This window comes from Jaculus jaculus, chromosome 1 (genome assembly GCF_020740685.1).
Source record: "Jaculus jaculus isolate mJacJac1 chromosome 1, mJacJac1.mat.Y.cur, whole genome shotgun sequence".
NCBI lineage: Eukaryota > Metazoa > Chordata > Mammalia > Rodentia > Dipodidae > Jaculus > Jaculus jaculus.
In genome coordinates, this window is record NC_059102.1 from 55681969 (window position 1) to 55708898 (window position 26930).

Consider the following 26930-nt stretch of genomic DNA (forward strand, 5'->3'; position numbering starts at 1 on the left):
ACAAACCACTCAGAGATAATTTAGAGCTCCAAGGAAAGGAGACAGTGTGGGCTGGGGAGAGCGCTCAGTGGATAACGTGCCTACTGCTTAAGCCTGATTACCCAAGATACATCTTCCCCAGACCCCACTAAAAAGCCAGAAACTGTGGCAGGCTTCTTTAATTCCAGCATCCTCACTGTAGATGGGAAGTGGAGACAGAATTTACCAGAAGCTCCTTGTGAGCACAGCAAAGAACAAAGAGTAGACCATGATGCAGAGAGGGCGGGGGAGGGAGAGAGAAACTCTGCCTCAAGCAGGTGAGAAGGTGAGGATCAACCTGAAGTTGTCTTCTGAAATCCACACACATGCTATGTAATGTATATGTACATGAACACACACATACAAAGAAAACCATGAGATAACGAGTGTGTCTCAAATTTTAGTAAGACAGTACAGGCAGGTAGTGGTTATGATAATATGTATGACATAATAAAAATAGATTTAAGGAGTTTACAGGGTAAAGAAGTCAAATTCCAAGAAAATGTTGGAGTGGGCTGCCAATTGGCAGAAGGATACAGAATAATAAAAGTTATTAAGATTGTCATACTTAGATTCATATGTTGAAGGTTCAGTGCTTAATATTAAAAATACACTTGCTGTTGTTGTGTTCCCTGTAGACTCAACAAGTGACTGGGCTTTCAGGAAGCTAACATTCCCAAGATGGACATGGACACAGAGGTTTGGGTTGACAGGGATCGGGACCTGTGAGAAAGAAATGGATTTGTGCAGAAGACAATGAACTGGGGAAGACATCAGAGTAGCCAGAATGTAGATTAGGCAGGTGGCAGTAAAGAGCTTAATAGACATCATGTTTGGGAAGAGAAACTAGAACTTTCTTGTCCTCATTGGACATGAAAACTAGTATTAAATTATTTTCAGATCGTTAACTATGGCCTCAATCCCCATGTGCACAGTCTCAAGGCTACTTTCCTCATCAGACATATCCTATCACCAGAACTCCCATTTATTTATTTATTTATTTTTTAATCCATACTTGTGTTTAAGTGTACCTTATGGTCACTGAATTCTGCCTACCAAAGACACATAACATTTGAATTATTCTTGCTTGATACACTGGAAGATATCAAACTATGTCTGACTGTTTTTGGTGAGTTATGAAATATTTCCATTCCATGAAATTCTTGAGAGCAGTGCTCCTAATAATTGAATGTGCATATAAATCAAGGGATTATCATGTTTAACAAGATGCAGCTTCTGGGCTGGAGAGATGGCTTAGCAGTTAAGCACTTGCCTGTGAAGCCTAAGGACCCTGGTTCGAGGTTCAATTCCCCAGGACCCATGTTAGCCAGAAGCACAAGGGGGCGCACACATCTGGAGTTTGTTTGCAGTGGCTGGAGGCCCTGGTGTGCCCATTCGCTCTCTGTCTGTTTCTCTCTCTGTCTGTCGCTCTCAAATAAATAAATAAAAATAAAAAAGTAAAAAAAAAATGCAACTTATGATTTCATAGATCTTCTGATTTGGAATGTCTATAATACAGTCAATCAATATTGACTCTCTCTCTGTGTGTGTAGGCTCACGTGTGTAAGTGTGGAGGCCAGAGGGGTTGATGACAAATGTCTTCTTCAATTGCTCTCCACCTTATTTTATGAAATAGTATTTCTTAATGAGCCTGGAGTTCACTGATTCAGCTAGGTGTGTTTGCCAAAAGCCCTGGGAATTCCCTGTTTCTGCCTTCCAAATGCTGTGATTACAGGTGTGCACCGCCATGCACTGCTTTGAGGACAGTGCTGGAGATCTGAGGTCAGGTCTTTATGCCTGAGCAGCAAGCATTTACCAACTGAGCCATCTACCCAGTGCCTCCATTCTGCATTTCTAAGCTCTCAGGTGCTGCTGCAGCTGCTGGGCTATGGACCTAAAGTTGAGTGCTTTGGGTCATTATGTTATTAAATCTCCTATTGCTTTCTGCCGCTGCCACTGATTATTACTAAACAGAGCAGTTTTTTATCTTGCAGGCATAAATAGATGAAAGCAAAGTGATTGAAATCATGGTAATGTAACTGCATAGGAGGAACAACATGGGCTCAAGGAAGAGCAAGCATACTATTGGATGTGGTTTCGCAATTGGGTAGCCTGAGAAGGTGGTATGGAAAAACAATTGTAAGCTCATGATGGTGGAATGGAAATACAGAGAAGAATATGGTGTAAGTTTAGGCAAAGGCACCAATACCACATTATTCTGATTATATATTATACATTTATATACTATGCATCTATATACTATATACCTGCAGCATGTTTTGACATCTCACTGCAAAGGTTCACTCTTAAGTTTGATCATTCATGCCTTTGCGAATATTTACTTTGCTCTGTGATTCCATATAAGTCTTAGGTAAACATTAAGTTTGAAGGAAAAAGTATATTGAAATATATGGGATTTCATTTGTTAAATTTAGGGATTATTTGAAGAAGCAACGAGATACCTCTCATGTTAAGTCTTTTCCCATCGTGTCTCTTTTTATCAGAGCTACTATGCTGCTCAGTAAACGTTTACAGTTGATTGGAAATAATTCATTTTGTGTGATTTTTATCCTACTCAATTTTTGTGTATGTATTTATGTGTGTGTGTGAACATGTGTACAGACACACACGTCAATATGTGTGTGTGTGTGTGTGTGTGTGTGTGTGTATATATATATATATATATATGCATATGTTATATAATTGATATTATAATTAAATTTTCAGTGCCTCTTTTTTGTGAAGGACAGTGTTTATTATTATCGGTATGCACAGAAAGCTCAGTGGCATACACTCAGTCCAGCTTGGTGGCAAGTTCTTTGGCCTTTACTTTTCCAGCTTGGCCATGCGAGCCACAGGTTTTGGAATCAGGATGTTGCCGCCCCCACCCCCTGTCAAGGGCGACGAATCTTATATCTGTCATTGTAATTGGTCCCGGTAGCTTCCACCAGCTTAGCCAGGACTCCTTTGTCTTCCGAGTTGACCTGTGTGAAGGCAAGGGTTGTGCATGTCTTCCTGTGGACCAGCCGCCCCAGCCTGACTTCCCCCTTAATGATGCAGCATGGGACCCCCATCGTGGGACACAAGATACTATCAGCTCAATAGGATCCAGGTCATGTGCAATCCCCGTCAGCTGAGCTGAGTTCTCTAGCAAAGTCGTGGCGGTGTTGACCCCCGCTGGAAGGACAGGGGTCGCTTGGTCGGGACGTCCCCTTTGCTCAGCTTTTTTCTCAGCTCTGGCCCACAGCCGGAGTAGTCTTGCGTAGTCTTGTCCTGTAATTATGGGCAAGCTTCAGCACCTGGGCAGTGCTTGGCCGTTCAAAGCCTGGGTGAACCAGTTGATCACAGGAGGCACTTTCAGTCACTTATACATGATAGCCCTTTGCCTCTGCAGCCTGGTGTAATGGGACCATTTGACAAAGCAGTGAGGTCCCTTTTGGGCTGAATGCCCTGTGCAATGCTGAAATTCTTGGGCCTTTTCTCAGAGGATTTATGACCTTTTTGGCTTCCTGCTACTTTAGGACAGCAAGTGCTGGGACCACCTTCTACCTCTTGAACATCTTTCCTTTTGGTGGCACCTTGCTTGGCTGGAGGAGAGCAATGACTCCTTCTTTGTCTGTTTAGGATTAGCTTTGCTTTGGAGAAAGCATTCATTTGTTAATAATCATGTGTTATACCCCAAAGCATCATAATCACTCTACTTTCTCTATTTTCTAATGAATTTCAATCTTTAAATTATGTTATTGCTTCAAATTATACATAGCAGGAACTATTCAAGTTTATATATTTAACATACACATCCATTTCACTGCTAATAAACTTACTAAACTTCATTAGTTTCAAAATTTCAATGGATTTTTTTTCACACAATCAGTCATCCCAAGGTAACAATAATCATCTTCGTATTTGTACCTCATTTCTTTTCTCTTTACAAAATTATTCATTTTTATTTTTGAGTATGTATGTGTGTGTGTGTGTGTGTGTGTGTGTGTGTGTGTGTGTTTGTGTGTGTGTGTGTGCTGTATGCATGTGTATGTGAGCTTGGGGCACCCCATATTCTGGCCTGAGTTGGGGACACTCAGCGGTGTGGAATATTGGGTGGGGGTCTCATTCCAGTGTTCTTTGTCTGGGTTTTGTTTTTAGTCTGAGTCCATTTGTACTGTTCTGGAGCTGCCTTATGGAACTGTGGTCACATGGCCACACCCAGCTGTTTTATGAGGAATCTGGAAACTTAAACTCAGGTAGTCTCAGGCCATCTCAGGGCCTCATGCTGGCACAGAAAGTGCACTTTAAATTTGAGCCCTTAATTTTTCTTACCTTTTTGCATTGGTCCAACTTTAAAAAGATGTTTAACTACAAGTGTCTAGCATGTATATCTTTGTCTTATACAGTGGTTGTTATGAAATTATTGATTTATATGTCTTTTTATGAGAATTAATCCAAGATATATGTTTAATTCTACTACAAAGTGATAACTTGGGATTACTATTAGCTTTTAATGACTCAGATATTTACAAGTTGAGTATTTCTGGGGTTGTTTCTACTGTTTTTAAGGTTCTTGCACATTTAAAAAGTGTTTAAGAATAAAGAAAATGTTTAATCACAACTTTTTTCTTATAATGATCATTCAATATTTGTGCCATTGATGCCTGCCCTTTACAATGGTCTGGGCCTGGGATGACTCTGTCCCTTCATGTCTCTGCCCCACTCCACAAATGAGTCCTGAAGGGATTTGGTGCAAGTTGTTCATACACAGGTAAAATCTGCATGTAAAGGACCAGCCCTCTGATGGCCAGGCCTGTAGGACTTGGAGACTTCTAGGGCATAGTGGCTGAGACATTCTCCATTCCGCACACAGCCTCCGTCTCTCCACGCTTGATTTGCTGGTGACAAATTCAGAGCAACAGAGAAGAGTTAGAACCAAAAGTCTGTCCAGAGGTTGAAAGGGCAAAGAAAAGCTAGCATAGTCTAAGTGATGACTTGAGACACCATGATGTGGCTAGGTCAAGGAATGGGAGAGCGAAGAGCTCACAGAAAGAAAAAAAGCAAAGATTCACAACACAAAGAGGCAGATTCTTGTGGGAAAACCTGGGTACCTGGAGGGACAACTTGGAGATGAAGAGGACAGGTAGGATGGAAACAGATCAGTTATTAGCTTAGGAGTGATCATGCTAGTCCAAATGTTGTGGCTATCCAAACCACTGAGCCGCCATTCACAGAGAGAAAGCAGAGAACCATCAGACCAGTGCTGAAGTCAAGGTCAGCATGGAGTGCGTGTTGCGAGTGTGCGTGCATGTGTGTATCTCTGAGAGACGATGGGTCTGGAGCAGTAGGAATGGAGCAAGGACAAATGAGGGCCGGCTTTGGGGCTGTCATGATAAGGGGTGTAAGAGAGACAGAAGTGGCATGAGCCATGGAGGATCCAAGATGAGCATCTTCCAGGATGGGGGGAAGCTGAGACAGAAATGGAAGAGGATGTTGACTTTCAGGAAAACATAATACATTTTACATTGAACACTACTTGACTGTGGAACTCACAGAAGATTCATAGGAGGGAGGCTTTAAAGGAGTCTTGAGGTAGGAGAGAGCACCAGGCTGGCAGAAGGAAAATGGCCATGCATAAGTGGGGTGAGGATGGTAAGACATGAAAGTGAAGGCATATCCAGTGCCATGGAGACTGAGTGGATCAAAACCTGATAACAGGTTGTAGAATTTACAACTGATAAAGCCACTGATGCACTGTCATCCTGGCACTCAGGAGGCTGAGGCAGAAGGATCCCTATGGGTGCAAGGCCAGCCTTGATGAACAGTAACTTATAGTTCATCCCAAGTTACAGAGTGTGAGACCTTGTCCAAAACAAAGCCACTAGTGACAACCACTTGGAGAACCACAGCTTACCTCGGGAGTAGAGGTAAGACAACAATAATTTTTGACAGAAATCAAAAAGTAGGCATTATTTCCTGCTAGAAACTGGACATAAAGGAAAATGTGAAGTAGATTTCCACTTAAGATGGTGGAGTAGGAGCTATACCACAGAAACCTAGGGAAAAGGGAGGCAAGATAACACACACATTCTTCTATGAAAAATGTGAAAGTAGATAAGGAATTATCAACGGAAGAGCTATGCACCAGAGAAGTTGGAGGGAGCATGAGCTTCCAGAAACTATAGACCCAGTGAGGCTCTGCTACAGCTGGCACTGGCAGCAAGGAAGTGCTTCTAATGGGCACACCCTGTCTAAGCCAGCAAGAGCAGGACAGGAAGGTATTCTCTCACCCAAACAGACTAAGTAAAATCTTAAAACAATGCAAACACAACAAATCTAAAAGAAGTTGGAAGCAGCTCTACCTTCTAGGAGGGAATTAGGAACAGTCAGCAACCCAAAGTCCCAGGCACTGTCACAGCCTGCAGATCCCAAGTCTAAGGACCAGATTGTAATTAGTACTGAGCATCCAAGCACAGATGAGCCCCCTGCACGCCATGAGTGTCCCATCTCCACAATGGGAGTGGTCAGGGAGGGCCCATTAGCAGGTTATTTTCCTACCAATAGAAAGTCCATGTCATCTCTTCACTAGGCATGATGATGGGGAGGGGATTACCAGCAGGAATCTCCTTTCCTCAGCACTCTCAGCCAGCCCAAAGTTACATCACCAGGGTGGCCCCCATAACCACTGTTACTATGGCCCAGTCCTAATAGTCTTCCAGTGTGCCTACTACCAACAGCCTTCACAGCCAAGGACCAGGAAGCCAGTAGCACTAGGAGAACAGGACCCTGCTTGATCACTGACTTGGCCAGGTTTCACAGGGTCTTACCCTGAATTGCTAGGATGCTGTTGCACACACAAGGAACACGTTGTTTAGAATCAAGTGCACCCAGCCCACACCTGTAGATATAACCACCAACCCTCTCCTAACTTGACCAAAAATGACCATGGTGCTCAACACACTTTCCACAAGAACTGTTAGTGTTGCATTCTTAGCAAATCAGATGACTACCTCAAGATGGACAAACCCTACTACAAAACATGTAATAAGAAATCCAGCCAAGAGATTCCCACCAAGAATGCCTAGTCCCATAATGGAAACCTCTTTGTAAACGTAGAGGAAACTGCAGACATAGAACCCCAAAATGAAACTCTGATAAGCGTATTAAACAAACTTAACGAGACCATGAACAAAAAACTTGATGAAATAGACAAAAACAACTCACAAAAGAATTTACAGCATGGCTGAATGAATAATATCAACACAATAATTCAAAAAATGAACTCAAAACATAGCTGAAGAAGATGGAAGCATATCAACAAAAAGAATTCAATATATGCCTCAATGAAATTGAGAGAATCAGAGTTAACTCAATAGATGGATAAATGAAATGGAGGAGAATCAACAAAAAATGGGGCTAGAGAGATGGCTTAGTGGTTAAGGCACTTGTCTGTGAAGCCTAGGGACCTGTGCTCGACTCTCCAGGTCCCACATAAGCCAGATGCACAAAGTGACTTAGGCATGCAAGGTTGCACATGCACACAAGGTGGTGCACACATCTGGAGTTCAATTGCAGCTTCATGACATGGCAATTCTCTGTCTCTCAATCTCTCAAAAAAAATTAACACAGTAGTCAGTGGAATAAACTAAATGTGGATTTAATCAAATTCAGGAATGTATTAAAAAAAGCAAGAAAAATCAAGAAATGTGTTGCACACAGGTTTGTGTTGCTGGCAGAAAAGACCCAGCTCAGAACAGCTTGTGGGAGGAAGGGTTTATTTTGGCTTAAAGACTTGAGGAGAAGTTTCATGATGGCAGGGGAAAACAATGGCATGAGCAGAGGGTAGACATCACCTCATGGTCAACATCAGATGGACAAAAGCAGTAGAAGAGTGTGCCAAATGCTGGCAAGAGGAAGCTAGTTATAGCGACCATAAGCCTGCCCCATACTGCCTCCAAGAGGATTCAATTCCCAAATTTATCATTCAGAACACATAAGTTTGTAGGAGACTGAATCAAGCCACCACAAAATGATGGAGCTGCTAAAGAAAAACATAATGGAAAATATAAATGAAATAACTCTTCGAAAAGGCTCCCAAGAAATCCTCACCAACAAAATAGACCATGTGGAGCATAGACTATCAGAACACAAGGACAAAACAAAGGAAACACATCAGCAATACAAAAAACAATTGAAAGTTCAGAGAATCATGTGAATAGGATATGAGGAAAATGTGTGCACCTTAAAAAGATCACATATTTGGATCATGGTCACACAAGAAGCAGATGAAATGCAGGCCATATGTTCTCATACGTGGTTCCTAACCTGGAACAGTTTGAGTTGATTACAAGTGGTAGCAAGCATCATGAGTATTGACATGGAACTAGACTGAAGCTAAGAGAAAGGGAAAATAGGAAGGGAGGGCTGAAGGAATGAACAAGCAAGTTGAGGGGCAGAAAAATAAAGAAGAAAGAAAAAAAGAAAGAAAGAAAGAAAGAAAGAAAGAAAGAGAGAGAGAGAGAGAGAGAGAGAAAGAAAAAAAGAAAGAAAGAATAAAGGAAGGAAGGAGGGAAGGAAGGAAGGAAGGGAGGGAAGAAGGAAAGAAGGAAACACAGAGTGGAAGGGCTTTCAGTTGTTAAGGGAAGAGGGAGCGGGATATGGGTAGAGAATCATACAAAACTAATGGCAACATGAATCAGTACCATAAAAACCTTCCTCCTGGATGGCATTCTACAAAATATTACCCTCAATAAGTTGGTGCCAGTTAGCCTGGACAGAAGTGCACTGTAAAAGATAGAGAAATCTTAGCCCTAAAACCATGATCTCTGGTTGGTAAATTCCAGGACCCAAATTGAGTTACCCATCCTGATAGTGAATTTTTGGTCAGGGAGACACATGAGTTCCCCAAAACAATGTAGAACATTGTCAAAGCACTTGGTTACCTGCCAAAGCTGATGACACCAAAATCTGTGATCTTGGGACATCAAGAAACCATGATGGAACTGAGAAGGAACCCAGTTCCCTTCTGGCTAGCCCTCATAGTGCTGGAAAGTGCTATGCAAGCTGCTGGGAGATAACAGTCACCAACAGTGTGAATAAGCAGCGGAGCCTGCAAGCTACAAAATCAACCAGCTAGGCAAGTACACACCTATGCCATAGTGGTACACAGGCTATTTGGATAACCAACTGCTCATACTTTGTACTGGGAACCAAGTCAGAATCCATGGATTACAAATTCATAGATTCCAGAGGAAAGATCCACTGCTCTTGGACTAGGGAGAGTCAGTATACACATCAAAAATCTCTCAGATAACTATACTTGACCCTTTTAGTCCAAACTGTTCTTACTCTTGGTTGAAGAACCTGTTTTACTTTACAGATGGCAGAGAATTCTAGGGAGATCCAGGATCCATCAGTAGGACAAGAAAAGATACCCAATTGACTACCATGAGACAGGCCACCTCTACCACATCTTCTGTAGCCCTGGAGATATTACAGAGGAAGTGGCAGCCCACGTGCCTCAAAGTGCTTGCTTGACAGCCAGCTCCAGGGAAATAGCAACAGATACTGTGGTCACACAAAACTTATCAAAGCAGAAATCCAGAGGCTACAGAGAACTCAACACTAAATAAGTCTTCTGACACACCCTCTAAATCTCAGGGAACATCAAGGAAGAAGGGCCTGAAAGATTGTAAGAGCCATAGGATGGGTAGGATTAGCCCAAGGCTTGGATCCTCTCACAGAGCATGACTGAGGCCTTCAGGACCCCACAGTGAATACCAATAACTCAACTGCAGAGGCCCCTCAGTGGAACTGAGTGGAGAAGAGGGGATATAAGAGTATAAGCTTTTAAAAAATAAAATGTAATTAAAAAAAAGAGAAATGTTGGTAGTTGATATACAAGCCATATAATTTTGTGAGCTTGATTTATAAGGATCAAACTACTTTTTTGGACAATGGAACACACAGGAGCAATAATTTGTTATGAGAAAATTTTCAGTGCCAGGGATAGGATACCTTCCAGTGAGTTGTTAGCCAGGGAGGTCTCTGATTCCCTCTAAACATTCTAGGCCATTGCCAAAGCCCTTGGTTTCCCACCAGGAATAGATAGTAGTACCCTATTGCTAAAGACTGTACAATTACTTGGGCTGCAAGGTCACTGAGAAATTCTGCTGGAACTGAGCTGAAAACCTCCTCCATTTAGACCAGCCAACAGAAGTCTGGAAAAAGTCATGCTGCATGCAGCTCAATGGGAGAGAAATCACTAGTGAAGATACTCAACAGTGGATACTAAAAGCCTTATATTTGGCCAACCAGGCCAAATGAGCCAACAGTGCAATAGTGGCATGTCTGTTATGAGGGAAACCAACTGCCCTCTAATTTGACTAGAGGCCTGCTCCGTGGGAGGGAATACATCTTTGATACTTAAAACCTACAAGAGTGGTAGTCATGAGTCCTAGGGGTGTAACATCTGCTGCTGTCTGGCTAAATGTATATATTATGCTCACCAAACTGCCCAGTAAGCACTTCTCTTAATGTTCATACCAATATATTAATGCTACTCTTACTTTTGGTTAGAGACCCTTCTCTTTCCAGATGGCAGTGACTTTGCCATGACTCAGAAGGCACCATGGTGCTGAGAAGTGACAGAGGAGTGCTCAGCACTGAAATATCTCTATCACACCTTCCAAGGCTCAGGGTCCATTGCAGAAGAGGTGTTGGAAAGAATGTAGGAGCCATAGGAAGGGTAAGACACCTTACAACATGCTCCTTCAACACAAAATGGCCTGGATATCCATGACCTGGCAGTGCTTCACACTATCTACACAAGACCATCATAATAGGAGGAAAAGATCATGACATTAAAAAAAAAAAGAGGCTGTTGGGGGGGTGGAATATGATGGAGGGTAAAGTTTCAAAGGAGAAAGTGGGGGGAGGGACAGAATTACCATGGGATATTGTTTACAGTCATGGAAGTTGTCAATAAAAAAAGGATCAAACTGAGAAAGGAAGCCCCTACATTAAGTTGAGATTTTGCCCAAAGCCCCAAACGACTTTTAGTTTCTATTCCTTTATTGAACCATTGTATCTGTCTACCAGCCCTCATAGTAGTGTTTCTATCTTCTAAATACTACACTTCTGCCTAAAAAGTTGTTAAATTGTACTTTAATACTTTTCATCTTAGTGAATCTTTTTTTTTCAAGAAAGAGTGAGCGAGCAAGAGAGAGAAAAGGTGTGCCAGGGCCTCAGCCATTACAATTACACTCCAGACGCTTGCACCACCTAGTGTGCATATGCAAACTTGAACTTGCATCACCTTTGTGCATCTGCCTTTATGTGGGACCTGGAGAGATCAAACATGGGTCCTTTGGCTTCACAGGCAAGTTCCTTAACCATTAAGGAATCTCAGTGATTCTTCATGATAGAAACACAAATGAAGAAATAAACCAAAAACAGCCTAGGCTTTCAATAGAGTTAGCAACCTAGGTTTGGAAGACAACTTTGGATCATGTTGTCTACCTAAGTCCTTCAGGTCCTATTTTGGCATCTCTGACCTATTTCTAATGGCAGCAAATTTCTACTTCAGAAAGAAGTCCTTTTGTTGGTCATACCAATCGTAAACGTATTTGTGGTAGGATTTTTAGGGGCAAGTAAGAAGTCTTCTGTGGTGGGTTGAATGTCAATCTCCCCCAGAGCCTCAGGTGTTTGTGTTTAAGATTCCTACTTATTCCCCAGCAGTGGAGCCCTGTTGGAGGAGGTGTGTCGCTGGGACTGGCAGGGTGGTGGGTAGAATCTTCAGTCTAATCTACTGAGTGTTTGGCATATTTGAAGTCACGGGCACAGATTGGTTTTAGGTCACTTAAATTGAAATATTTGTTTATTTTTAAGAAAAAGACAACGAGAGAGAATATGGCCAAGCCAAGACCTCTTGCTATTTCAAATTAATTCCTAATACACAAACCACTTTGTACTTCTTGTTTTAAGTGGGTGTTGGGTAATAAAACCTGAGCCAGCAGGATTTGCAAGAAGTACCTTTACTCACTGAATAACTGCTCCAGCTCTTGAACGTCAATTTTTAAAGCAATTACCACCATTAAAGGTGGGTCAACTGTTATGCACTGGGAAGACTGGAAAGATGGCCTGAAAGTAAATCCCAACCCATGAAGGCTAAAGCTAGTAAGAATGAAAATTCTTTTGAAAGGAGTAGGCCTAAAGTAATAACACCGAAGAAATAGCTTGTTCTTCATGGTCAAGCTTTATTCCCCACTGCATTTACAAATTTTCTGTGTTGACCACTGAATAATGGTTTTGGAAGCATGAGAAATTAAGGACAAAGGGTCCTAAAGTGCACATAGATCCAGGAGCTGCCAAAAGTGGCCACAAGAAGCAGGGTTGAAATCCCTGTATGGAGGAGGCCTGGCAAGACCACTGTATGGAACTATGAAGATGAACTGTGAGTTACAATGGTGATTCCAAGATTTTGGACAACCATCAAGTAAAGCTGCTCTTTCTGGTTCTGGTGGACCTGCTTGGAAAGTCAGCAGCACAATGCAGAGGCAGAACTGGAGTCAGAGAACATCAACGTTCCACATGCCAAACACGAAGCTGCAGGATTTGATGTGTGTTTGGATCTTTTGTTGGCCCACTGCTTTCTTGTTATGTCTTCTTTGTGCAGTTGGGATGTTTCCTCTGTGCCAGTATGTGTTGGAAGTATGCAACTTCTGTTTTGGTTTTGCAGGGCCCACAGTGAAGAGATTGTCTTGAGTTTCAGAAGAGACTTTACACATTTCTCTTTTTATTTATGAGCAAGAGAAAGAGATAGATAGGGAGGAGAACTAGCATGTCCTCCAGCCACTGCAGTCGAACTCCAGATGCATGCGCCACCATGTGTGCATGTGCAACCTTGTGCACTTGTGTAACCTTGTGTGTCTGGCTTATGTGGGATCTGAAGAGTTGAACATGAGTCCTTAGGCTTCCCAGGCAAGGGCCTAAACCTCTAAGCCATCTCTCCAGCCTGAGACTACACTTTTGAATGTTATTGGGATGGAGAATGACTATGGGGCTTTCAAAGTAGGGTTGAGTGCATTTTTGCATCTGGAGATAAATGGAGGCTGTGGGGTCTAGTAAAGAATGGTGTGGTTTTACCATAAATGTCTCCCATAGCCTCAAATGTTTTTTAAAAATATTTTATTTATTTATTTTCTTGAGAGAACGACAGAGGAAGAGGCAGAGAAAGACAGAGAGAGAGAGAGAGAGAGAGGGAGAAAATGGGCGCCCCAGGGCCTCCAGCCACTGCACACAAACTCCAGATGCATGTGCCCCCTTGTGCATTTGGCTAATGTGGGTCCTGGGGAATCGAACTGGGGTCTTTAGGCTTCACAGCAAAAGTCTTAACCACTAAACCATCCCCAAGCCCTAAATATTTGTTCTTAAGCTTCCTACTTAGTCCTTAGTAAGTGGATCCGTGCTGGAGGAGGTGTTGTCACTGGAGGGCAGAGACCTAGACTCTAGCCCTTCTGTGTGTTTAGAGCCAGCTAGTGCTTGTTGTTCTCTTTCTGTTGTGGATGTGTGAGCCAACTTCCACCATGATGAAGCTTCCCTTCAAAACTACAAGCCTGAAAAAAAAAAAAATCCTTTACTCACATAAATTGTTTCTGGTCCTGTGTTTTGTCCCAAGAACAAGAAGGTAACTGTTACCCTTTTGACTCAAAACTGTGTAAACAAAGATTTAAATATTTATTTTCTCTAATAAGAAGTGTTAAAGTAGTGCTGAAGAGATGGCTTAGCAGTTAAGGTGCCTGCCTTCAGGGCCTAATGGCCCAAGTTTGATTCCCCAGTGCCCATGTAAGGCCAGATGCACAAGGAGGCATGTGCATCTGGAATCCGTGTGCAATGGCTGGAGGGCCTGATGTACTCATTCTCTCTGTTTCTCTTCTTTCTCTGCTTGCAACTAAATAATAATAATAAAAAAAGAAGTGTTAATATGGACAACTTTTGAAACAACAGTGATTAACACAATTTTAATGATTTGGAATTTTTTTACTCAACTATCTTCAGTATATGAGTTTAGCTCCCCTCATTGCCAAAAGATGGCTATTATTCTAGTCATTACTCATCCTCATTAGACATCCAACAGAAGGAAACAGACCATATTCTAGGTGACCTCCTTTCACTACATGAAAAGTTCTTTCCAAGAAGCCCTTGGGAGATTTCCCTTGAAAGTGTTGAATTCTAGAGATCAGTATGTGGGCACTGAGCAATACTGCCTGGGTTTGTATCCTGAGCCCACCTACTTTCTTGGTTAATCTCTGAATTTCCAAATTTCTTTAGCTATGAAATCTGTATAGTCATAGAACCTTCGTCAGGGGATTAGCATTAGCTTATCCAAAGTGCTCAGGGAAAGTTCTGGCAAATACAATAAGTACTCAGTAAATGATATCAGTATACATTTAGTGTAGAAATTCTAACTGAAACACATGCCCACCTGTTAAATAGTCACTAGCAAAGAGAATGACATTACTATGATTGGTTTGGAAGAATCAATATTTTTCACTGAAATGGCATATAAAAATCTGTATGTGTATATATTAGTAAAACCCAGGCTCTATTAATGATAACAGGAGAAGGATATATCATTGGCTCTTGGGGAAGTGACAGACAGTGTCCCATAATATCCATGCTGCTATTTTCTTTCAGGGGGTTCATTATCAGTTGGTGGAGTAGTGCTGAGAGAAGAAACAATACAAAATGTCAGGGTTGCTAAACTATTGATATATTGATAACAACCATGCACTCAGGCAGTTCATGCTTGAATCCTGGTAAGTGAACCACAGATCATGTGTTAAGTACCTAACAGTTATTTGCAATGTCACCCAAACATCACTTTACAAATTGTTCTCTTTCTATGACAATTGCAAAGCTTTTGTGCTTACCTTCTCTCACTGAGTATTCACAACACAGGTGATGTATGAAGAAGAGGGACCATCACCACCCTGAAGCTAATGAAATCAAATGGAAGCTTCTAGAAATCTAGTTATAACCAAGAACAGAAAACAAAGTTGCAAAATTCAAACTCAAATTCAAGTTACCATTTCCTGGTAAGTACTTTATCTGCATTGTGTTATCTTTCCTAGAAAATAGAAGATATTCTGAAATGTTTTTCTTCAAAAATAGCCACTCACCCTAATTCTACAGCCAGGATTTAAACGCAGTGCAACAAATGCATGCTGGCAAGGACTGTGACACTTGTTCACACAGGAGTGGGCATGTGTACCCATTTCCACATCCGTGCTGTAGGGAAGAGCAATTACTTATTCATTCACTCACTTATTATGTAACTTACTTTATACAGGTTCTTATGACGTAGCCCATTCTGACCTCCAGTTCACAATCCTGTAGCCTCCGCTTCCTGAGTGCTGAGATTACAGGCAAGCACCTCCTTGCCTGACTTCTAACTTCTAATTTTTTCTAATTTTTAATCTATTTATTTGAGAGAGAAAGAGGGAAGGAGAGAAAGAGAGAGAGAGAGGGGGGGAGAGAATGAGCACACATGGCATGCCAGGGCCTCTAGCCACTGCAAACAAACTCCAGACACGTTGCCACCTTGTGCATCTGGCTTACATGAGTCCTGCGGAATCAAACCTGAGTCCTTTGGCTCTGCCGGCCCTGCTACTGACTTTTAATTTTTAACAGAATTTTAACAATAGGCTTTGTGGAAATGTCATTGTAGTAAATCTCCATGAAAAATATGTAAAATTGTCAGTAACTTTTATTTCTTACTCAAAAGAAAAGTTTATATGGAATAGAATAGCCCTGCCTTCCAAAAACTTGAATGAACATTTGATGCAAAGTTTATAGCTCACAAGACTGCTACAATCATCATTTACATCAATACACACTCCCTGTTTCTGAAAAAAAGCCCAGCTGGGACCTTGGCCTTCTGGACATCTGGATAATTACTTCTACATCTCATTTCCAAGGTGGGTGACAGCCCAGTGGCTGCTATGTCTTTCTGGATGTTTCACAGGATACAGTTCTACAACTTTCTTTGCCTCTACACACCAAAGTCCTGAGGTGGTACTTGAGATCTGCTCTGAGTGAGGGGAGGGACAAGCTCCGTTTTCTTCATTACTTCTCAAAACAAAAGATACACGTACATCACAATATAAAACCCACAATTCATACCAAGCATTTGTGAGTTAAATAATGCTACTAAGTGCCAGGCAGCAGCACGATCGAGCAAGAATCACTTTGTCTTTTTAATTTTATGTGGAATAAATAGAACATTACTCTTTCTTTCTCTTATACAACATATCTCAGCCTGAGGTCCATCCCATAGCCTTGCTTTCTATTCCCAGACACCTTCAAGAGCTCTTTGTGGAAAAATTCACTTTCTAGCACTGGTCTAGTGTCAGCTGTTAGTACCAAATATTATCTATATTCCTGTGATGATTAATTTTTATTTATTTAAGATATATTTATTTTTTATTTGAGAGAGAGGGAGGCAGAGAGAGAGAGAGAGAGAGAATGGGCATGCTAAGGCCTCCAGCCACTGCAAATGAAACCCAGACATGTTCACTACCTTGTGCATCTGGCTTACATGGGTCCTGGGAAATCTAACCTGAGTCCTTTGGCTTTGAAGGCAAATACCTTAACCACTAAGCAATCTCTACAGCCTGAAGATTAATTTTTATTGTCAGCTTGATCATATCAGAAGGCAAGTAAGAGGCAAGCTTCTTGGGTAGGTCTATGAGGACATTTCCAGGAAAGATTACCTGAGGGAAGTGGACTGTACCTAAAGAAGCTCCAATAGAGCCCAGGGCTCTGGTCTGACATCATGGGCTGCTGGCTGGAGCATGCATCTGCCCTGATTCTGCTGTTCTTCATGGACACCAGTACCCAGCTTCATCAGCCTTCCAGTATAGACTGAGGATTTGGTACACTCCAGGAGTCCTCTAGGCCTTCACTGCCAGCCTGAAACTTCTGAAAAATTCAGCCTCATAGTCTGTTGTGGTCAACTTCACATTGCTGGGATGAACCTCCAGGCCAGACACAGTTAAGTGAGGAAGGGACTTCATTTGAAGCTTACAGGTCTAGGGGAGGTTCCATAATGGCAGCAGAAGCTGGCCCCCTTTACACAGATCCACGCAGAGAGAAAAGCAACCACCACCATCACAAGCAAGCACACTCCAGGAACTCTGGCAGCACTCAGATACTCTGCATACCCTCAGGTGGGAATTCCAGATCCACCCCAAACACACCTTAGGGCTGGACCTTAGGATCCATGCGTAGTGACACCTCCTCTAGCCAGACAGCTGGAGATGTAATACACTGCATGCTTTAATAAATTCTGGAATCTTTTGAGGGACATCCATTGAAACTACTACATAGACTAGCAATTACTGGGTTCTCAGCTTCTTTAGCCTGCAGACCAGTATTATTAGGCTGCCGTGCTTGTGTCTTGTGAGTAGAACTAGTAAATCTTCTATATAGTATATCTTCATTGTATTGGTTCTAGAGAACCCTGACTAAAACAGGTCCCCCTCCCAACTCCCACCCTTCCCCTTTTTGGGGGGGATGATCTCAAAAAAAATGTTGCCCAGGTTGTTTCAAACTAAGGAACTTCTTGCTGCAGGCTCTGGGGTGCTGGAATTATTGGGATATACCACCAAGTCCAGTGTATCCCTACTTTTTTACAGTTCTAATTACCTTGTCTGATATCAGACCCACAAAAATGAGTATAAATGAAAGTTATTACTAAGAGTTTACTGTGGCCGGGCTACACAGTGGCAGCACATTCCCACAGCATGCAGGAGGCCCTTGGTTCTGTCTCCAGCAATAGGGGGAAGAGGGAGAAAGAAAGAAAACAGTTTACTTGTCCTGAACATTCCCTGTTCTTTTTCCAGATGCAAAAGCATATCTTTGACTAGGGGTGGTAAGTGGCCTGAGAGTCACATTCATTTATAACTTTTGTGAGCATTTTTCCTATGTCTCTTTTGCTTTTACAATAGTGGAATTGAGTAGTTTTGACAAGAGACCATATGGCTCACAGAACTGAAAATATTTTCATCTTTACAGAAAAAGTTTTCTGACTCCTGATTTCAGCAACTCCCTTGAAGATATTCTACCTGTACCTGGGGCTTTGCTGTCCATGTTTCCATATAGACTTTATTTATCTTAGTCCCCTAACACTCTGAAAAACCAATTCCCCTTATTTTACAGATGAAAACACATTTGACAGTGTCTATCCCAAGATCACAGAAGTTGTGGCAGGCTTGGAATTGGTACAATTTGACCTGTGAGTACCCTCCAGATGATGCCCTTTGCAGAGGGAGGGGCCTAACCTGTAGTTAGAAGAGAGAACTTGCCGCTCTTAACTTACATAGCTCATGAGAGGCTGCTTATATTGGTCCTTGAAGCAAACTACCTGGTTCATTTCCTTTTGCCAATCAATCAGGAGGCAGGCAATGCTAATCAAGAGATGGACTAGCAGTAGTCAATTCTTCTTCATGTTAGGACTGGAGTCCAGAAGACAAGCCCAGCTGCAGCTTTGATTGTTTTTGCTCCTGGTTAGGAATGTCACTATGGCCTCCTCATTCTGAATTTAGTGTTCTCTCCATTACATCAAGCAGACTATTGAGTAATCATAGCACAGACTTCGGAGGGAAAAGACAAAGGAAGAAGGGGAGATTGGTCCGGTTTTCTGTATCACCAGCCCCCCTTCTCTCTCTGCAGGTATCCCCTGCTCCTCATATCAAGCGGGTGGGAGAGTCTCTTCCCTGCTCACTTGGCTCCACCTGATGTGAGAGACAAGTTTGAAGGGTGAGCACACTCGAGGATTTCTGAGAACACTTTGTAGAAAGTTGGCAGCTTCCATCTGGGTCTCTCAGAAGGCTCATCCTGACACATTCTATTTCAGAGCCTACCTGCCATTCTATGAAATCCATATACATCCCTACAGAGGCCACAGGCAGTGCCTTGCCAATAGCCTCTGAGCTTATCTCCTCACCAACAGCAGGCACCCACATCCCGCTGCTTGAGAGCCTCATGGGACATGGCAAGTCCAGTGGGGGCCTCTGACAACAGCTCTGACATGCAGGAAGCATCCAGGCAACCCACAAAGCTGTGGACGTCATTCCATTGTTGTTTCAAGCCACATTCTGACATTGATTTATTCATCTACAGAGAACCAAATCAAAGTTGAGAAATTAAAAGTCTATGTGGTTGTAAACAAGAAGAATGAAGCTATTTTAAAGGAACTCAATCACAACCAGAACAGGGAACTCCCTCAAGCTAGTGTTACTAAAGGAGATTTTAGACAACTTCCTTTAGGGAGGGGTGTTGAGTGGCATGGAGAGTAGGATGAAGACAGGTGAGTTTTTTTTTTTTCAGCCAAATAAACAATGTTTCAAATTTACATTCATAGCAAGGCATTTCTTTAGGCACATGACTCATGTCTTAATCTTGGGAGAGCTGAAGAATAGAATAGGACTTTTGAAACACTTTGTCAGGCTAGAAACAGGAATGAAGCTCTCCAAAGCTTAGACCTAGAAATGCAGGTGTTAGTTGGGGAATGGCTAGAAAGACAAGAGAGGTCTAGGAGGATTCTGGGGGATGTAGACTTCCACCCGAAGCTGACTTTCAAGGCCATCCAGTGGGAATAAGGAAGAGATGTTTTGCCCTGTCTGCAGTTCTCAGGGTGTGCTCTGACTGGCTCATGTGGTCAGACTGTGTAACTCACAGGGAGTCATGTGCACACCTTAACGTCTTGTCAGTGCAGGGTTTCATGAGCTAGTGTGGTGGTTTGATTAAGGTGTCCCCATAAACTTAGGCATTCTGAATGCTAGATCCCCAGATGATGGAAATTTGGGAACTAAAGCCTCCTGGAGGCAGTGCATTGTTAGGGGAAGGCTTATGAGTGTTATTGCCAGCTTCCCTGTGCTAGTGTTTGGCACATGCTCCTGTTGCTCTTGTCTATCTGATGTTGGTCAGGAGGTGATGTCCACCCTCTGCTCATGCCATCATTTTCCCCTGCCATCGTGGAGCTTCCCCTTGAGTATGTAAGCCAAAATAACCCCTTTCCCCCACCACAGGCTGTTCTTGGTCCGATTTTTCCTGCCAGCAATGCGAACCTGACTGCAACACCTAGTTTTTTCACAGGAAGAAGGATGTAGGCCATACTATTCAATAAAGGGAATCTGAAAATATCTCCCTTTAGCTTTAGAAGAACATATCCCACCATTATGTTACTTGAGTTTTGACAGGCTCACACATATGTGTGCACATGTGTGTATGTCCTATGTCCACCAACAAGGTCATTTGTGTGGGACGTAAGTAGAACGATAAGTTTAACTTGCCCTGTCTTCATCATCACTTATTCTCACCCTGACTATAATGTGTTTACTTCCCATTCCCTCCTTCTTGGTGCTGGCTCTGCTGTCTACCCATCGGGCTCTGCACGGGGCATGATATGAAGGTGCACAAGCATCACGATGGTTTCCCCTGCCCATTCATCTCTGCGTGAGTTCAGCAGTGAGAAGCTTCAGAGAGAGAGAGAGAGAGAGAGGGAGAGAGAGAGGGACCGTGGAAAAATGAAAATGGGAGTAGCACTTATATTCAACCAGCACTCTCCCTGCGGGGTCAAGTCAGGACAGTAGTATCCTTGGACCCAGTAGAATCTCTGTATTCCTCTCATTTTGGGCTACAGGAGTGCAGCTCCCTTCCTCTGCTCTTGGGTCTGGGACTAGTAACAGCTGTGCTTTTATTACCCAGGTTGCTGCACTAACTCTGGTGGCTTCCCCACAACTCTGTAAATAGTTCCTTTATTAAATTCTCCTGGAAGGATCCTAATTTGAGCATGCCAGCTATTTCCTCCTAGGAACCTGACCGACACACTATTCCACACGGCTGGCCATTCTCATCTTAATATAAATTTAGTTCAAACCTTTTCTCTTTCTTGTGTATTTGCAATTTCAATCCCAACTATGGCAATAAAGGAATCTATGTCCCTGTGAATTTCATGGATAAACAATCAAGTGAGTTTCTTATTGGTGATGGAGGAAAGGTCAAAGATATTAATCTTCCCTTCATGAATTGCACCCAATGAAGGTTTTATTTATATTCTAACATTGACTACATATGATACCCTGCAACTTACCTTTATGAAAGCATTACTATGCAATTAGTGGCTAGGTGAAGCTAGTAGCCCGCCCCCAAGTGGTGGGACTGAGGCAAAAGATGAATTAGAGTAGACAGGTGACAGAGGGAAGCGGGGGAGGGGAGGAGAGGACCTGTCAGAGAGGAGCTTTTCCTTCTGAAATCCTGGACTATGACTGGTTCACCAGGACTAGACACATCTCTTCTTGAAGCAGAACGCCTTTGGAGTGGCGTGTGTGTCCTCTTTGGAGTGACATTTAGAATCATGGGCTCTCAACAACATTTATGTGATGCTGGTCATGTTCTTGCAGATCTTCTAAATAACTGCTGAGTTTTGAACTGAAGAGCGGCTCAGCAGTAAGTAGGAAACAGAACTAGATCACGTTGTGTGCCTTCAGAGAGCCCTTGCCTGGCTCAAGACTCTTGCCAACCATTTCCTATTCTATCTGGCACCTTTTCTTTCTCCCACCCCATTATTTCTCTGGACATCTCTGTCTTCTGCTGAATCAATCCACTTCTTCACTTCCCAGCATGTATACAAGTTCCCACCACAGGGCCTTTGCTCAGCTTCTCTGGAAGCTATAACTCCTACCGGCCTAGCTATCCCAGTTCATTGTGAGCTCCTGGAGCTAAAACTGCTTGGTTGGTTTTTTTTTTTTTTCTTTTTCTTCCCATTTGTGTATCCCTCCTGCAGTGTCTAGTACCTTGCACATTCTAAGAACTGTCCCCCACATCCCTGAACAGAAATTTGTGAAGTAAATGAGAGTATCTGATCCAAATGGCAAGTTTTCAGGAACTGTTTCTAATTTTCTTTGCTTGAGAAAAACAGGCAAAATTAAGACTCAGAAATAAGAGAGGTATACTGCAAAGATTACATAGTATCCAAATCCTTTAACTCTTGCTTCTCAATGTAACATTTGTCTGTCTGCCCATCTACACACCCTCATTTATGCATGACTATACAAATATAGGTTCAGAGTAGCCTAAGAATGTGGGTTGAGTATTGCCATTTGTAGGCAGTAAGTGCTACATAAGTGTAGACTATTGATGATAACATGTCAGTTTGTCAGGGTGCTTTGGGGAAGAGGATAACATCTTCGATAGTTGCATTGTATTTATCTTGTCATAGAAGTAGGGCAAGTAGACAGACATGGTGGCACACACTTTTAATCCCAGCACTCTGGAGGCAGAGCTGGGAGGATCGCCATGAGTTTGAGGCTACCCTGAGACTTCATAGTGTACTCCAGGTAAGCCTGAGCTAGAGTGAAACCTTACCTTGAAAAACCAGAACAAATAAAATAAAATAAAAAAGAAAAAAAAAAAGAAAAAGAAAAAGAAGTAGGGCAAGTACAGAAGAAAGCCAGCAATTGAAGATATTTAAAATGGCTTAAACGTCTTCTTTGTGAATTGGGAAAACATATGCTTCTCATGTTTAGTGTTCCACAGAGATTCCTCCAAGAAGGAGTTAAGGCTGGATGTGGCCCAGTGCCTCGGGAAGTCTTAGGGGAGGGAGGCCAGGGGAAAGCAATGGACGAAACATCATGGAAAATGTTACATCCAAATTTCAGTTATTCCCCAAAGATGAACCCTAGCTCTAACATTTACCCTGTACCTTTTAATAGCATTTGGGGAGTCATTAAAAGCTTTTGGTGTCACTATTTTAATTAAGAGCGAAAGTTCTACATGGACCAGACATGCTGAGGCTCTGTCAGCAGTAGTCACTGGGGAGAAATAGAATGTCAAGTAAATGTGGGCTCTTAGCTATTTACCGTGGGGACCCAGAACCCATGACTTAATGCATGTATCGAAGGAAAGCTTCATCATGCAGGGAACGTGAGGCTGACACACTGAAATGGAATGTTAGCTCTCTTTGTTAAATCTGTAGCTATCCTTACCTTTATGTATACAGCTTATAGCCACCAAAATTCTAGAATACACAGTGAAACAATTCTAGTTTCTATTTCTTGAAAATAACCACAGAAGTGTGCAGAAATTGAATGTTAAACTAAAATCTTAAAAAATGCCTCATGACAGCATGGGCCACATTTGTATCCTTACTTTTGAAGCTTCATGCCTGATACTTTACTTCTAGGATTTATGTGATTTTTGTAATCAGTAAAGTAATAAAATGTTTGTGTGCTTATTCCTAACGTGAACATTGTACAACACAGTGCTTTTCAGCAAACTTTGAAAGTACTTTGAAAGTGGATCTCCCTTCAGTTCCTCTTACCTCTCCCCACCTTTTGTGATAAACAAAGCAACTGTCTTTTCAAAACCCTAATTTGTTATAAGACACAACTGCTGACTGAGCAGATTCTAGAACCTGACTACATTCCTTTAGCTTTGGAGGGGATCCAAGGATATTTACTTTAAGTACAGTACAATCTTACTATAATAAAATACCGTGTGTGGAATATTTCCCAATAACTGCTTACATTAGGGTGTTACAGAGTTGGCCATTACCACTCTACCCAGGGTGCACTACATCAGAGGAGAACACTAAACTTTAACTATTTCCTCCTTTAGGGTAGGAGAAATCTCTGTGTATAGATTAATGTGTGATACATTCTGTTCTCTGTATAAAGGGCACTTGGATGTAGATTTTATCATGTTTCCCTTTGTAGGTAGCATCCACAAGCACAAACGTGTGATAAGTTCACATATGTGGAAAGAACACTGCAGCATGCTAAGCAAAACAAAAGAAAACCCAAACCTCCAGTCTGAACAATAAAACAAAGCAATTCACGTATGATTTTGCATGGTCTAACAGTACCACGTGCAGGAAATACCTCCAGAGCTGCAGACACTAGTGTGTTAATGTCTTTGATTACTTTCATATGGTACACTTGGAATTGTTAAAACACAGCTGCCACACATCAGAAGGTACTAGAAACAATCTGTTGGACAATACAGCAAAATGGTAGTAAATGAACTTCAGAAATACCCCATGCTGGTTACTAGGAAAGGATTTACATAAAAAAGGAAAAACAGCAGAAATTCTAAAAGTGCCAAACATACCGGGAAATATCTCCCCAAATCACTGGCCTTCTGCAGTCTTAAATGTCCCTTTGATATTAAAGTCACTCTGTTATATTCCTAGTAGGGGAAAAAAGTAGAAACACTTCACTATTGAAAAATACAGCTTTTCCTTCCCATAAGATAATTTTTTTGATTTTTCGAGGTAGAGTATCGCTCTAGTCCAGGCTGAGCTGGAGTTCACTATATTGTATCAGGGTGGCCTTGAACTCACAGCAATCATCCTACCTCAGCCACCCAAGTGCTGGGGTTAAAGACCTTGCTACATAATTTTATTTAAAAGCAAATCATGGGCTGGAGAGAATGGCTTAGTGGTTGAGGTGCTTGCCTGCAAAGCCAAAGAACCCAGGTTCAATTCCCTAGGACCCATGTAAGCCGGATGCAGAAAGTGGTACATGCATCTGGAGTTTGTTTGCAGCAGCTAAAGGCCCCGGCATGCCCATTCTCTCTATCTGCCTCTTTCTGTCTCTCTCTAATAAGTAAAGTAAATAAATTTAATAAAAAGCAAAGTATGACAGTTTTAGAGGAGTAATTGTGATCTAAGAGGTAGGCTCAGTACTGAGAGCCAGTCTCAAGAGGTGAGCCAGTTTGTATACCCATGTTCACAGGCCATGACACCTCAAGGACCCATGCTGTCCTTGTGCTATAGTGTCTTCCCTGGCAGTGATGCAGCAGCATGGCTTAGAAGCTTACTGGGTGTCAAACTGGCCACATAGAAAGAGCAAGAAATAGCCACAACCCCAGCAGTTGTGCCAAGTTCTCGAAATACATGAGAGGGACTCAAATGCTGTCTAAGGCAGTCTCTTGTCACATACTGTTTCCTAAGCAGACAGAATTTTGGAGATTGGAGTTTACCTCCAGTACACAGATAGCCTCAGTATTGGTAATGTAGTGAACACAGTCATCTGTAGTACTGATAGGTCACAGATTCCTTTGGTGATGTGCTATCTTTGCAATACTGGCTTAGAAAAGGGCAATTCAGGACAGTGGCAACATCCAATGTTACAGCAAAGTGTACATTCATGTATGGACATATGATAAGAGTCAACGACAAGGAGGCTGGGGGCATGAATTAGAAAGTGATCTGTCAACACATGTAAACAAACCAAGATTACAATGCTAACTTTGAGGCAGAAGTTGTCTTGGGTCCCATTTACCTGAAAACTGAATAGAACAAAGGTATAGAGAAAATTTCTTATGTTGACCTATGGCAAATAATTCTCTCAATTGCAGAGAAATTGGCAATCACTTTAAAATTGACTAAACCATTTCATGAGGAGCATTTCCTATGTGCCTAACACTAATAGGCAAGGGCATATAGCTGTGAATAGATAGATAAATACCCTGATTTCTTTGCTGCTTTTATATTGTTGGCCATGGACAATAGCTGAAAAGAATTGCAACAAGATAATTTGAGCTAATGATAAGTGTCGTTAAAAACACAACTAAATAATGTAAGAGTGACTGTGGATGATGTGATGGGCCAAAAACTTATATAGTCAGCAAAGGCTTTCTGACAAACAAGCATTTAAGTTTAGATCTGAATGACACAGGAGTCAACTTTGTCAAGTTTTGAGGGTGAGCATTCCCAGGCAGCAGAAAAGCAAGTGTAATGACCCTCAAGTTAGGGGAATTTGACCCCATTTGGGGACCAGACAAGGCCAGTCAGGCCTGAACATGAAGGACACAACATGCTGGGTTTTTATTAAACTACTCTGCAAGAGTTTAGATTTCAGTGTGTAAAGTTAAAAAAAAAAAAATTAAGCGCTTTTAGAACATTGCAAACCATGCCTGATTATGGATATAATTTTAGTTTTTACCTATTGTCTCAACTGTCAGTGCAAACATCTGTTCCCTCAGAAGTAAGACTATATCATCACTCACATTTGCCGGCTCTTGCCAGGGTGTGCAAAATGCTGGATCCCAGTCTTCTACAGAGAGCCCTTCCCCCACTCCTCTTTGGAGGCCCCTCGGGGTAGCTCACATATGCTCACAGATAAATTCAGACCTTACCACGTGGCTCTGGGATCACTCTTGAGCTCAGGCTGTTTGATAAGATCTGCCCAATCTGCTGACCCCACCTGTCCTCACCACTTAGGGGCTGGAGCCATCTCTGCTGGGCAAAGCTCATTTTATTGTCTCCTATAACAGCGCTAGTGCCCTCAAAGGGCACAAAGACCTGTTCCTCCAGGAGTCCCTGGGGTATTCAAACTGCAAGGGACCTCTGTAAAGCAGAGGAGAATAAACCTTGTGTGGCGTTATTCCATAGAAGGAGTCGAAAGCAGCCGTGTTTGGTTTAATAGTTTAGTTTCATGAGAGCCCTGTCAAGTCCAGAGACAGTGCCATCTGATCCATACTCCACACACATCCAGGTATCAGGACAGTAACACAAATACGTGGTGTTCTATCTAGGAGAAAATTTCATGGAAAGTGTGACCCTGTTCTCAGAGCCATTGTTGTTTTCTAAAACGTGTAGTGGTTGGTGCCCCGCTCCTGTCCTGCTAAACAGATCTCTGTCTTGGGAACAATCCAAATGTAAGCTTGACAAGACCTTTCTTTCCAATTTCCCAGGTGTCCAGTCATGGCTATTTCTGTCCGTGGACATGGCTTTCTCTCCCTTGGCTGCAGTATCTACACAGTCTATGTGCACTCTGTCAAAATTTCCATCTTCTGCACTCAACCTGTCAGGGTCACTGCCACAGACTCATGGAGCAGAACAACCTGAGCTATTGCCT

At 42.3% G+C, this 26930-nt stretch overlaps 1 pseudogene; it reads right to left on the reverse strand.

The window, feature by feature from the left end:
• Positions 1 to 2812: 2812 nt before the first annotated feature.
• LOC101617766 overlaps positions 2813 to 26930 on the reverse strand; it is a 183238-nt pseudogene continuing 159120 nt past the window's right edge.